The sequence below is a fragment of the Chiloscyllium plagiosum genome, unplaced genomic scaffold, assembly GCF_037043375.1.
Source record: "Chiloscyllium plagiosum isolate Xiang-an unplaced genomic scaffold, Cpla_swu_hap1 HiC_scaffold_6, whole genome shotgun sequence".
Lineage (NCBI taxonomy): Eukaryota > Metazoa > Chordata > Chondrichthyes > Orectolobiformes > Hemiscylliidae > Chiloscyllium > Chiloscyllium plagiosum.
This window is the reverse complement of record NW_028270144.1, coordinates 129,210,076-129,222,108: the sequence shown is the minus strand read 5'-3', so window position 1 is coordinate 129,222,108 and position 12,033 is coordinate 129,210,076. Positions and strand designations below refer to the sequence as shown.

Sequence of the window (12,033 nt, the reverse complement as noted above, 5' to 3'; positions counted from 1 at the left end):
GCTGCCAGACTGGCTGTGCTTTTCTAGCACCACACTTTTTTTACTCTGATCTCCAGCATCTGCAGTCCTCACTTTCCCCTTCAAAATGTTAACCGTCTTCTGTCCTCAGATGCTATGAGAGTTGCCAGCAATTTCCGTTTTGCTTGTTCCTTACCTTTTGCCCTGCAAATTTTCTAAACCACGTGTGCCCCTTTTCCTTGACCTGTTTCTCAACTTTCTCGGTCTGCCCTGTCACCTTTGTAGATTCATGTGCATTTATCCCAAGATTTCCTCTGCTCTTGCACCCCCTTTAGAATTGTACCTTTTATTTTGATTTCTCTGTCTTATGCTTTCTATTAAAATGAATCCACCACTCTTCTCTGCACCAGATTACATTTGCCTCTTTCCACACATCCCAACAACCTTCAAATGTTTATTCAATTCACTATTGAAGTTATAATTGAACCTGCTTTCACCACTTTCTGCCTTGAAGCAGTTTTTCTTTATTTCTTCCTCCAAAAATCATGGATGATTTTCAACTCCATATAAAGGTGAAAGATATTAATAAATCCGAGACGGAATTCAGGAAAATATGAATTCAGAAGACTGTGACACATTATAAGAAGGTAACTTAGAGTCATAGAGTTGAACAGCATGGATGTAGACCCTTTGGTCCAACATGTCAATATGACCAGCTATACTAAATTAATCTAGTCCCATTTGCCAGCACTTGGCCCATATCCCTCTAAACCCTTCCTATTCATGTACCCATTCAGATGCCTTTTAAATGTTGTGATTGTACCAGTCTCTACTTCCTCTGGCAGCTGTTTCCATATGTGCATTACCTTCTGCATGAAAAAAATGCTCCTTCGGCCCTTTTTAAATCTTTACCTTCTCACCTTAAACCTATATCCTCTAGTTTTGGTCTTCCCTACCTTGGAAAAAATACCTTAGCTATTTACCCAATCCACACTGCTCATGACGTTTCAAACCTCCATAAGGCCACCCTTCAGCCAAAGATGGTCCAGGCAAAATAGCCTATTAATCCTCTCCCTATAGTTTAATCCCTTCAACCATGGAACATCCTTGTAGATCTTTTCTGCATCCTTTCAAGTTTAACAACATCTTTTCTATAGCAGGGAGACCAGAATTGAATGCAGTATTCCAAAAGTGGTCTAACCAATGTCCTATACGAGACATGCAACATAACCTCCCGGCTCTTATATTTGATGCACTGACCAATAAAGACAAGTGATCCAAACACCTTCCTCACTAACCTGCCTACCTATGATTCCATCTTAAAGGAACTATGAACCTGCCTTACCAAATGAAGTACTTCACATTTATCTAAATTGAACTCCATTTGCCATACCTTGGCCCATCTGATCAAGATCCTGTTGTACTCTGCGATAACTTTCCTGGAGGTTTTTAACAGGTTTAGCAGCCTTAAAAGAGGATACATGTGCAGGCCAAATGAGATTTATCCCAAGTTGTTCATGGAGGCAATTTAGGGAGATTGCAGGGGCTGAGACAGTAAATTTGAAATTGTTTCTAGCCGCAGGTGAGATGCTAACAAACTGAGGACTGCAAATATTGCCCCGGTGTTTAAAAAAAGGAGAGGAAAGGACAGACCAGATGATGGTAGAGAGATGTTTCTGTAACTGGAAGTCTGTTTCCAGTGGGATTTTGCAGCTGGGTGCTGGGACCCTTACTGTTTATGATGTACACTAATTACTTGGATTTAAATGTAGGGGATATGATCAAGAAGTTTGCAGCTAACCTGTGAACTCCAGAGTGGGGTAAGTAGAGAGGAGTATTGCTGTAAACTGCAGGAAGATAACAGTAGAGTAGTCATGTGAGCAAAGCAGTGACAAATTGAATTTAACCTGGAAAAGGGTGAGGTAATGCATTTGTGGGGGTGGGGGATTTGCTAACAAAGCAAGAGATTACACTATGGTTATGTTGGAACTGTATAAAATGCTGGTTAGGCTACAAATAGAGTACTGCAGGTAATTCTAGTCACCACATTACAGGAAGGATGTGATTGCATGTGAGAGGGTGCAGGTGGGATTTACCAGGATGCTGTCTGTGTTGGGGCGGGGGGGTCTGAGCTGTGAGGAAGAGTTGGTTAAGCTGGGATTGTTTTCTTTGGGGTATCAATGGTTGAAAGGAAACCTGATAGAGGTGTATAAGATTGGGCATAGGTAGAGTGAATAAGGCATTTTCCATCACTCGAGAGATCAGTAATGAGGAGCATAGATTTGAATGTTTGTAAGTTTGCAGATGACACCAAAATTGGTGGTGTACTGGACAATGAAGAAGGTTATCTAAGATTACTAAAAGATCTTGATCAATTGGGTCAATGGGCTGAGGAGTAGCAGACGGAGTTTAATTTGGATAAATGTGAGATAGGGCAGGATTTATAAAGTTAATGGGAGGGTCCTGGATAGTGATGTGATGGAACAGAGACGCCTAGGGTTCAGGTAAATAATTCTTTGAAATTTGCATCACATGTAGACAGGGTGGTTAAGAAGACATTTAACACACACTCCTTCATTGCTGAAAACTTATGCGTAATGGAGTTAGGATGTCATGTTCAGGTTAGATGGGACAATGTTGTGGCCTCTTCTGGATTATGTCCAGTTCTGGTCGCCCTGTCATTGGAAGGGTGTTATTTAAATTAGAGAGCGTTCAGAAACGATTTACCAGGATGTTGCTGGGAAAGGGAGGTTTAAGTTATAAAGATAGGCTGAGACACTTTTTCTAACTGGAGCATTGAGGTTGAGGGTTGCCATGAGGGATGTTGATCAGATCAATAGCAAGGTTTCTTTTCTCTAGGGTGGGGGAGTTCAAAACGAGGGAGCGTGTTTCTAAAATGAGAGGAGAAAGATTTAAAAAGGACATTAGGGACAACTTGTTTTTGCACAGAATGTGGAATGAACTGCCAGAAGTGATAGATGCAGGTACAGTTACAGCATTTAAAAGACATTTGGAAAAGTACATGAATAAGAACAGTTTGGAGGGATATGAGCCAGACACAGGCAAGTGGGGCTACTTTAGTTTGGGAATGTGGTTGGCATGTACAAGTTCGAGCAAAGGGTCTGTTTCCATTATGCATTGTGATTCTATAAAGTCAGCAGTAAGTAGGAAGACTAAGAGGAGAGTTGAGGATAAATCTTTTCACTCAGAATGTGGTGAGTTCCAGACTCTCACCACCTAAAAGCGTGGTTGAGTTAGAAACACTCATAATATTTAAGCAGTATTTAGATATTCAATTGCAATGTCATAGCTTCCAGGGCTGTGAGCCGTGAGTGGAAAATGGGATTAATTTAATCAGGTCTCTGAATGGTGTAGGCATGTTATGCTGAATGGCTTTCTTCTGTGCTGTAAAGGTCTGAGAGTATTGGAGTGAAAGAAGCATAGATCTGTTTTGAGGGAACCTGAATAAACATGAGCAAGGAAAGGATGTGGTGATACACTGCAATGGGGTTGGGAGGAGGCTTGACAAGTATAAACACCATAGAGACCTGTTGGGCCTGTTTCTATTGGGTAAACACCATAGTTTGTTGTGTGTACTTGAGCTGTAATGAAGCCATAGAGCCTGTGGATGGCGGTGTTTCTCCCTGAAGAAGCCCAGGCTGCCTGCTGTCAAATACAGTGAGACGTGGCACAAATGCAGACTGCTGCAGCTGTAGAGGAAGACCCGGAAGGGTGAGGCCTGTGAGAGTCAGCTACTTACTGAGGGGATCGAGGAGAAAATGATGCGCGATTCCAACCCCCCCCCCCCCCACCCTGAACCTTCACCTATAAAGAAAGTGACTGGCAGACTAGAAACACTAGGGGAGGGAGTAATTGCAATGCATTGATGTTAGAATTGATTGCAGTTGGACTATAATGTTTTAATGGACAGCACTTGAACACACAAGGAACAATAGAAGGAAAGTAGAGGGTGCAAAAGAAGCATTAGATGTTTCTGGAGAAACTCAGGAGATCTGGCAGCATCAATGGAGAGCTAACATTTAGAGTCCAGTGACATTTCAGATCTAGCAGCAGCTAAAAAATGGTGCAATGCTGATGACGGAGTGCGATAGGAAAAGGAATGAGTGGGTAGGGGAAAGACAGAGATAAAGGGTAAGCAGACAAAAGTATTTAAAAAGCCAAGAAAGAAGAGAAGCTGGATAGGTGATAATGGGGACTATGAACTGCATTAACTGTTGCAGGGATAGGTAATAGATGATGGAGGTATTCACATTCTGAAAATTATTAAACTCGATGTTGAGTCCTGAAGCTTATAAGGTGCTTAATGGAAGACAAGATGTTGTTCTTTCAGCTTGTATTCACAGGAGCACTGCAGCAGACCTGAAACAGAAATGTTGGCTAGGGAAGACAGTGATATGTTGAAGTGGCAGGTAACTGGAAAGCTCAAGATAATTTTTATGGACACAAGGTAGGTGTTTGGAAAAAATGATCCCTCAGCTTGCGATTCTGCCCCCCCCCCCCATTGTAGAGGAGACCACATTGTAAGTGGTGAGCAGATTACATTGAATAAAATGCAAGTAAATCGCTGCTTCACCTGGAATGTGTGTCTGGAGGCTTGGATAGAAAGGAGAGAGGGAGGTAAGTGAGCTGATGTTACATTCTGCATTGCATGGGAAGGTGTTTAGGAGAGGAGGAAGAGTGGCCATGGGTGTCCTGGAGGGAGTGGTCCCTATGGAAGGTTGACAAGGGAGGAGAACGGACTGTGTGTCTGGTAGTGGCGTCACACTGGAGGTGACAGAATTGGTGGCGAATGATCTTCTGGATGTGAATGCTGGTGGGATGGTAGGTGAGGATGATATCTGTGTTGTGGGAGGGAAGAGAGCGCGTGAGGGCTGAAGTGCAGGAGATGAGTTGAACACCACTAAGGGCCATGTCAATCATGGTAGCAGTGAATCCTTGTTTGAGGGAAAAGATTGACATGTCTGAGACTGATGTGGAAGGTGGCATCATCAGATCAGAAGCAACGGAGACTGCGAAACTGGGAGAATGGAATGGAGTCCTTACATGAAGCAGGTGTGAGATGCATCACAAGGCTCAATTCTCAAGGAATACTCAAAACTCAATATTATTCAATCCTCATAGGAACCATATTTTACTAAGTAAACAGGGGGCACAGTAGGTGGCTCACTCAGTGCTGAGTCACAAGGTTGTGAGTTCAAGTCCTACTCCAGAGACTTGAAAATATAATTAATCTTAGCACTCCCTGTGTTGGACTGAGTGAGTGGTTTTTGGATTATACTTTAAAAAAAAATCCCTGTCCTGTCAGTTGAATCATAGAATCCTTACAGTGTAGAGACAGGCCATTTGGCCCAACAAACCCACACTAACCCTCCAAAAAATAACTTATCCAAACCCATTCCCCTACCGTATTACTCTATGTTTACCCCTGACTAATGCACCTAGCCTACACGTTCCTGAATCCTATGGGCAGTTTAGCATGGCTAATCCACCTAACCAGCATATCTTTGGACTGTGAGGGGGAAACCAGAGCACCTGAAGGAAAATCACTCCAACACTGGGAGAATATGCAAACTCCAAATAGACAGATGCCCAAGGCTGGAATCGAGCCCGAATCCCTGGCTCTGTGAGGCAGCAATGCTAACCACTGAGCTGTCTTGAAGAGATCCTGTGCAGGCCAAGTATTTCATTGGTTATATAGCACTTTGAGGTGTCTGGAAATTTTGAAAGGTGGAATAGAAATGTTTCTCAAATCCTTCTTTCTAAAGGCTATAAACTGTGCACAGCCTGAAAGAAACAAATCATAATTTGCAGACGTTGAGGGCCAAAATCAGAATCTAACCTGCAGATTTAACATTAGTGAACAAGGGATCAGTCTGTGAAACATGCTTTCTGGAAAGCTGGTGCATCTAGCTTGAATCATACAGATGCAAATTTAATGAGCTGCTTTCTGAAAATAAAATATTGGTTACAATATGACTCCATTTTACATGTTTCCACTCTGCAGTTTTAGAAGGAGAGCAAGAGGTAATGGAGGACAGCTTTCGTCACTGAACCAAAAATTCAGATACTGAAATAATCCCCTGGGTGCACAGCAGATGATGAAATTTGAATTTTAAAAGAACTGATTTAAGCTTATAATGCTAATGACCATGATACCATTCTTGAGCCCATCGGTTCACTAATCAAGCAATAGCCTGTCAGTCATTTTCATGGAATCGGACATTTCAGGTAATGCCACAGCCATCACCATCATCATCGCTTGGTATATCCTTTTTGACTGGCAGGACAAACCTAGCAAAGGTGGCAGGAAAGTGGAGAAAGCTTGTTAAGGGTGAAATCAAGCCGAACAGTACAGTACTTACTGAGTGAGTGCTTTTACATTGAGACTTCTAAAGTATCCCACTGTGCCACGACCTTTGCTGGGTCTGTCCTGTGTTACAACACAGGGATAACAAGCCATACTAAATCAGCCTCACTATCACTAAATTCACACACAGTAAAATTTAAAACACTTCATGATCATCAAAGTTGCCCAATTGTTTGTAGCTGGACTTTACAAAGAAACAATCGTGGACATCAAGTTTATAACTTAATAAATTTTTAATTTTAATAATGTAACTTTAGCAGGACACAGATAAACAATGCTGCAGGTAAAGATGTCCTAAAGCATGGTACATTGGCAAGACCAAGCAGACGCTATGACGACAGTTGAATGGACACTGTGCAACCATCACCAGGGAGGAGTGTTCCCTCCCAGTTGCGGAACACTTCAGCAGTCTGGGACATTTGACCTCAGATCTTCGGGTGACCATCCTCCGAGGTGGACTTTGGGACAAGCAACAACACAAATTGCTGAGCAGAGGCTGATAGCCAAGTTCAGTACCCATGGGGATGGCCTCAACCGGGACCTTCGGTTCATAGGTGGACCCCACTGCTCTATATGCTCTGTTATGAAGGAATAGGTGTGGACTGTATCTTTGAGAGACAGGAAGCTGATAAGGGCTGAAAGCACAGAGTATGCTGAACAATTTAAAAATGTAACATTTAGTTGATACAAATAGTTGGTGCTATGTTGCCATGGTACAAAAATGAATTCAAATTCGGCAGGTTCATAGCTCCTTGAAAGTGGAGTCGGAGGTAGATAGGATAGTGAAGGCGGCGTTTGTATGCTTTCCTTTATTGGTCAGAGTATTGAGTACAGGAGTTGGGAGGTCATGTTGCGGCTATACAAGACATTGGTTAGGCCACGGTTGGAATATTGCGTGCAGTTCTGGTCTCCTTCCTATCGGAAAGATGTTGTGAAACTTGAAAGGGTTCAGAAAATATTTACAAGGATGTTGCCAGGGTTGGAGGATTTGAGCTATAGGGAGAGGTTTAACAAGCCAGGGCTGTTTTTCCTGGAATGTCGGATGCTGAGAGGTGACCTTATAGAGGTTTATAAAATCATGAGGGGCACGGATAGGATAAATAGACAAAGTCTCTTCCTTGGAGTGGGGGAGTCCAGAACTAGAGGGCATAGGTTTAAGGCGAGAGGGGAGAGATATAAAAGAGACCTAAGGGGCAACTTTTTCACGCAGAAGGTGGTACATATTTGGAATGAGCTGCGAGAGGAAGAGGTGGAGGCTGGTACAATTGCGACATTTAAAAGGCATCTGGATGGGTATATGAATAGGAAGGGTTTGGAGGGATATGGGCTGGGTGCTGGCAGGTGGGACTAGATTGGGTTTGGATATCTGGTTAGTATGGACGGGTTGGACCGAAGAGTCTGTTTCCATGCTGTACATCTCTATGGCTCTAAACAGCAAGGCCATCTAATTAATATCCACAATTGAAAGCCCAAACTTCATTGATTGTAACCCTCAATCTCTCTCGGGCAATCAGATGGACAGACACAGTTAAGGGATAAATCACAAAGAAAATAGGAGTTGTAATTTACCAGTTCAATAAATACTTCTAAATGATAGATACCAGGCCTGTTGAAGTCCTTGAAGAATCATAGGGGAGTAAAGCTATGCGTCTTGCTTGAATTCCAAAGTCATTGGTTAATACAAACAGTTTTACTAGACGTCTAGAAATATTTAGGTAAAAACAAGGACTGCAGATGCTGGAAATCTGTTTAGGTCAGTTGGCTGGTTATTGGTTTGCACAGCACTATGGGATCGATTCCCATCACTGGTTTGAAGTTACCATGAAGGACCCTTCTAGAAATATTTACTTATTTCTTACAGGCTTGGATCCTTTCATCAGAACATTTAACAAGTTTGTAACTGGAGAGAAGTTAGAGAGCGAGAGAATTTCCAGAAGCTCTAACATCTCCCTGTCTCCTGCCAAACCCAGTTAGAATCCATTTTCCTCTTTCCAATCAGCATATCCTGTGGTTGGCGGTTAGAACCTCCCTTGTTTGATCAATTCAACATTTAAATAGCTGCCACCCCTCAATAAAACAATCCCTCAGTTCATGTACAGTGTCCTTAGGTCAATAATTAAGTTGCCTGACTTCCCAGGCTAGTTCCCAGCAGAAAGCATCTGTCTTTGCTCTCTTCTAAAACAAGCTGCTGTTCAAAGTTAAAATCTTAACTTCAGCTCAACTCCAAACCTGAAACTTTTTAAAAAGTTACATAGTGATAATCTGTATACCTGCCAGAATGATGATCGTTGTGTCTGGGACATTGTCATACTCTCAGAATCATGCCTTACAGATAGTGTCAAGCTGCTGATGGACTAATCTGTGAGACAGCTCTCCCAATTTTGGCACTAGTCCCCCAGATGTTAGTAGGGAGGACTTAACAGAAAGTGCAGTGTCTGCACTTATCACTCCATGGCAAGGTGGGCAATTGAATAACTCACTGGAGGAGGATATCCCTATCCTCCATGATGCAGAATCCCACATCATTGCGGAAAATTAAGTTGAAACTTTCACAACAATCTTCAGCCAGAAGTGCTGAGTGGGTGCCCCATTTCTGCCTCCCCTGGATGTCCCCAGCAATATGGATTCTCGTCTTCAGCTGATTTGAATCACTCCACATTGATGTTAAGAAATGGCTGTGGACATTGTACAGGATGTGGACCTGGAGCAGTTTTTTTAGATTAGATTAGATTCCCTATATCATGGAAACAGGCCCTTCAGCCCAACCAGTCCACACCGACCCTCCGAAGAGTAACCCACCCAGACCCATTTCCCTCTGACTGATGCACCTAACACTACGGGCAATTTAGCATGGCCAATTCACCTGACCTGCATATCTTTGGACTGTGGGAGGAAACTGGAGCACCCAGAGGAAACCCACGCAGACACAGGGAGAATGTGCAAACTCCACACAGACAGTCGCCTGAGGCTGGGATTGAACCTGGGACCCTGGTGCTGTGAGGCAGCAGTGCTAACCACTGAGCCACCGTGCCGCCCTTAAAAAAAATATAGAACGCTTCACAAATGTGTGTGTCATCCTTCTGAAGGCTTGTGCTCCAGAAATTGCTGGAACCGTAGCCAAGTTGTTCTAGTACAGCTACAGCACACTCATCTAGCCAACAATGTGGAAAATTGCCCAGGATGTCTTGCATTCAAAATACAAGACAAATCCAACCCAGCCAATTACCATCGTTTCAGCTCAATCATGAGTAAAGTGATGGAAGTTGTCATCAACAGTGCTAACAAGCAGCACCTGCTCAGTAATAACTCGTTCACTAACTGCAAGTTTGGGTTTCCCCAGGGCCACTCAGCTCCTGACCTCATTCCAGCCTTGGTTCAAACATGGACAAAAGAGCTGAATTCCAGAGGAGAGGGGAGGGAGAGGGACAGCCCTTGACATTAAGGCTGCATTAAACAGTGTGGGTTCAAGAAGCCCTAGCAAAGCTGGAGGCAGTGGGAAATAGGGCAAAATTTCTTTGCTGATTGGAGTCAAACCTGGCAGAAAGGAAAAATAGTTGTGATTGTTGGAGATCAATCATCTCATTTCCAGGATGTCAATGCAGGGGTTGCTCAGGGCAGTGTCCTAAGCCCAACTATTTTCAGGTGCTTCTTCAATGACCTTGCCTCCATCAGAACATCACAAGCAGGAATCTTTACTGATGATTGCACATTGTTGAGCACCATTCACAAATCCTCAGATGCTGAAGTAATCCATGTCCAAAAGCAGAAAGATCTGAATGATATCTAGGCTTGGGCTGGTAGATAACATTTTTGCCACACAGGTGCCAAGCAATGACTATCCCAAGCAAGAGAATCTTAACCAATGCCTCTTGAAATTCAAAGGTGTTATCGTCATTGAATTTCCCACTATCAAAATCCTGGGGTTACCATTGTCCAGTAACTGAACCAGCCATATAAATACAGTGCTTATAATAGAAGATCAGAGACTTGGAATTCTATAGTGGGTAAGGTCACTACCTGATTCTTCAAAGCCTGGCCTGGCCAGTGATGCCCACATCCTGTGAATCAATAAAGTAAAATAATCAAACTAACAGGACTGAAGACAGTCGAGTTGCCTGGATCTGATTACCTTCATCCGAAAGTTTTAAAGGACATGGCGAGAGACATAATGCAGGCATTAGATGACATATTTCCAAATTCACTGAATTCCTGGAAGATTGTAGTGAATTGGAAAACTGCTAATGTTACACATCTATTCAAGAAGGGAGGTAGACAGAAAGTAGGAAACCTACTAATAGGCCCATTAGCTAACATCTGTAGTTGGGAAAATGCTGGAGCCCATTACTAAGGAAGACATAGCTGGACATTTAGAATAGTTTAGCTCAATCAAACAGTCAACATGGTTTTGTGAAGGGAGATCATGTTTGACAAATTTGCTAGCGCTCTTTGAGGATATAATGAGCAGCTGTGATAGATGAGTATTAGTTTTCAAGAAATCATTTAAGATACCATGTAAAGCTTAAAATAGGAGCTTACACTATTAAGGGTAATGTATTAGCATGGATTGAGGATTGGTTAACACCTGGCCAACAGAGAATCGGGATTAATGGGTCCTTTTCAGGTTGGAAGGAAACTATTGGAGCACCACAAGGGGTAGTCCTAAAGCATCAATTATTTACTATCTATTAATGACCTGGAAGAAGGGGGCAGAGTATAATGTGTCCAAATTTGCTGATGACATAAAAATAAATGGTATGGCATGTTGTAATGAGGATAGTAGGAACTAGCATGAGCTATAGATAAATTGAGTGAATGGGCAAAAATTTGGAGCGTAATGTAGGATTGTGAGGTTGTGAACTTTGGCAAAAATCAAAAAAACAGACTTTTTTATTTGGAGACTGACTCCAAAACTTGGCAGCACAGGGCAACCCAGGTGTTCCTGTGCAAAAACAAAATGTTAGCATACAAGTGAAAGCAGTAATTATCGCAAGGGGGTTGGAGTTTTATAAACAGGCAAGTCTTGTGGTAACTGTACAGAGTGGTGAGGGTGTGCACCTGGAATACTATGTACAGTTTTGGACCCTATATTTAAAAAACAATGTATTGTTCAAAATAAATTTCACTTGGTTGTTCTTGGCATGAATGGGGTGGACTTATCAAGAACAGCTAAACAGGTTAAGCTTTTTTTAAGAAGTTATTCACTTGTGGGAGGTAGGGGCCACTGGCTGGGCCAGCATTTATTGACCATCCCTAATTGTCAGTGAGTAGGTGATGCTGAGCTGCAACTCAGGATGGGCAAGAAATGCTGGCCTGGCTAATGACACACTCATCTCATGAATGAATTTTTAAAAATAGAACAAACAAAAGTGATCTAATTGAAGCATACAAGATTGTAAGGATAGACATTGAGAGGATATTTCCACTGATGGAGCATCTCAAACCAAGGGACATAGTGACGAATAAAGGGAAAACTTATTAAAACTGCGATATGGAGAAATTTGTTCTCCCAGATGTATTGAATATCTGGAATTCTCTATTCCAAATGGTTGTAGAAGCTAGATTCCTGAAAATATTTAAAGAGCAGGTCGATAGATTGTTTTGAAATCTCAGGGAAATTGATGGCTACACTGAGCTAGCAGGAAAGTAGAGTTGAGGTCTGAGGCAGATCAGCTGTGGTCTGAATAGCA

The 12,033-nt window shown here is 42.5% G+C and overlaps 1 protein-coding gene across 1 annotated transcript in view; it reads left to right on the top strand.

Moving 5' to 3' along the window:
• The window catches only part of LOC122550973 (E3 ubiquitin ligase RNF121), a 73,830-nt gene that overhangs the window by 32,930 nt on the left and 28,867 nt on the right, over nucleotides 1-12,033 (top strand). The gene's annotated exons all lie outside the window — the stretch shown is intronic.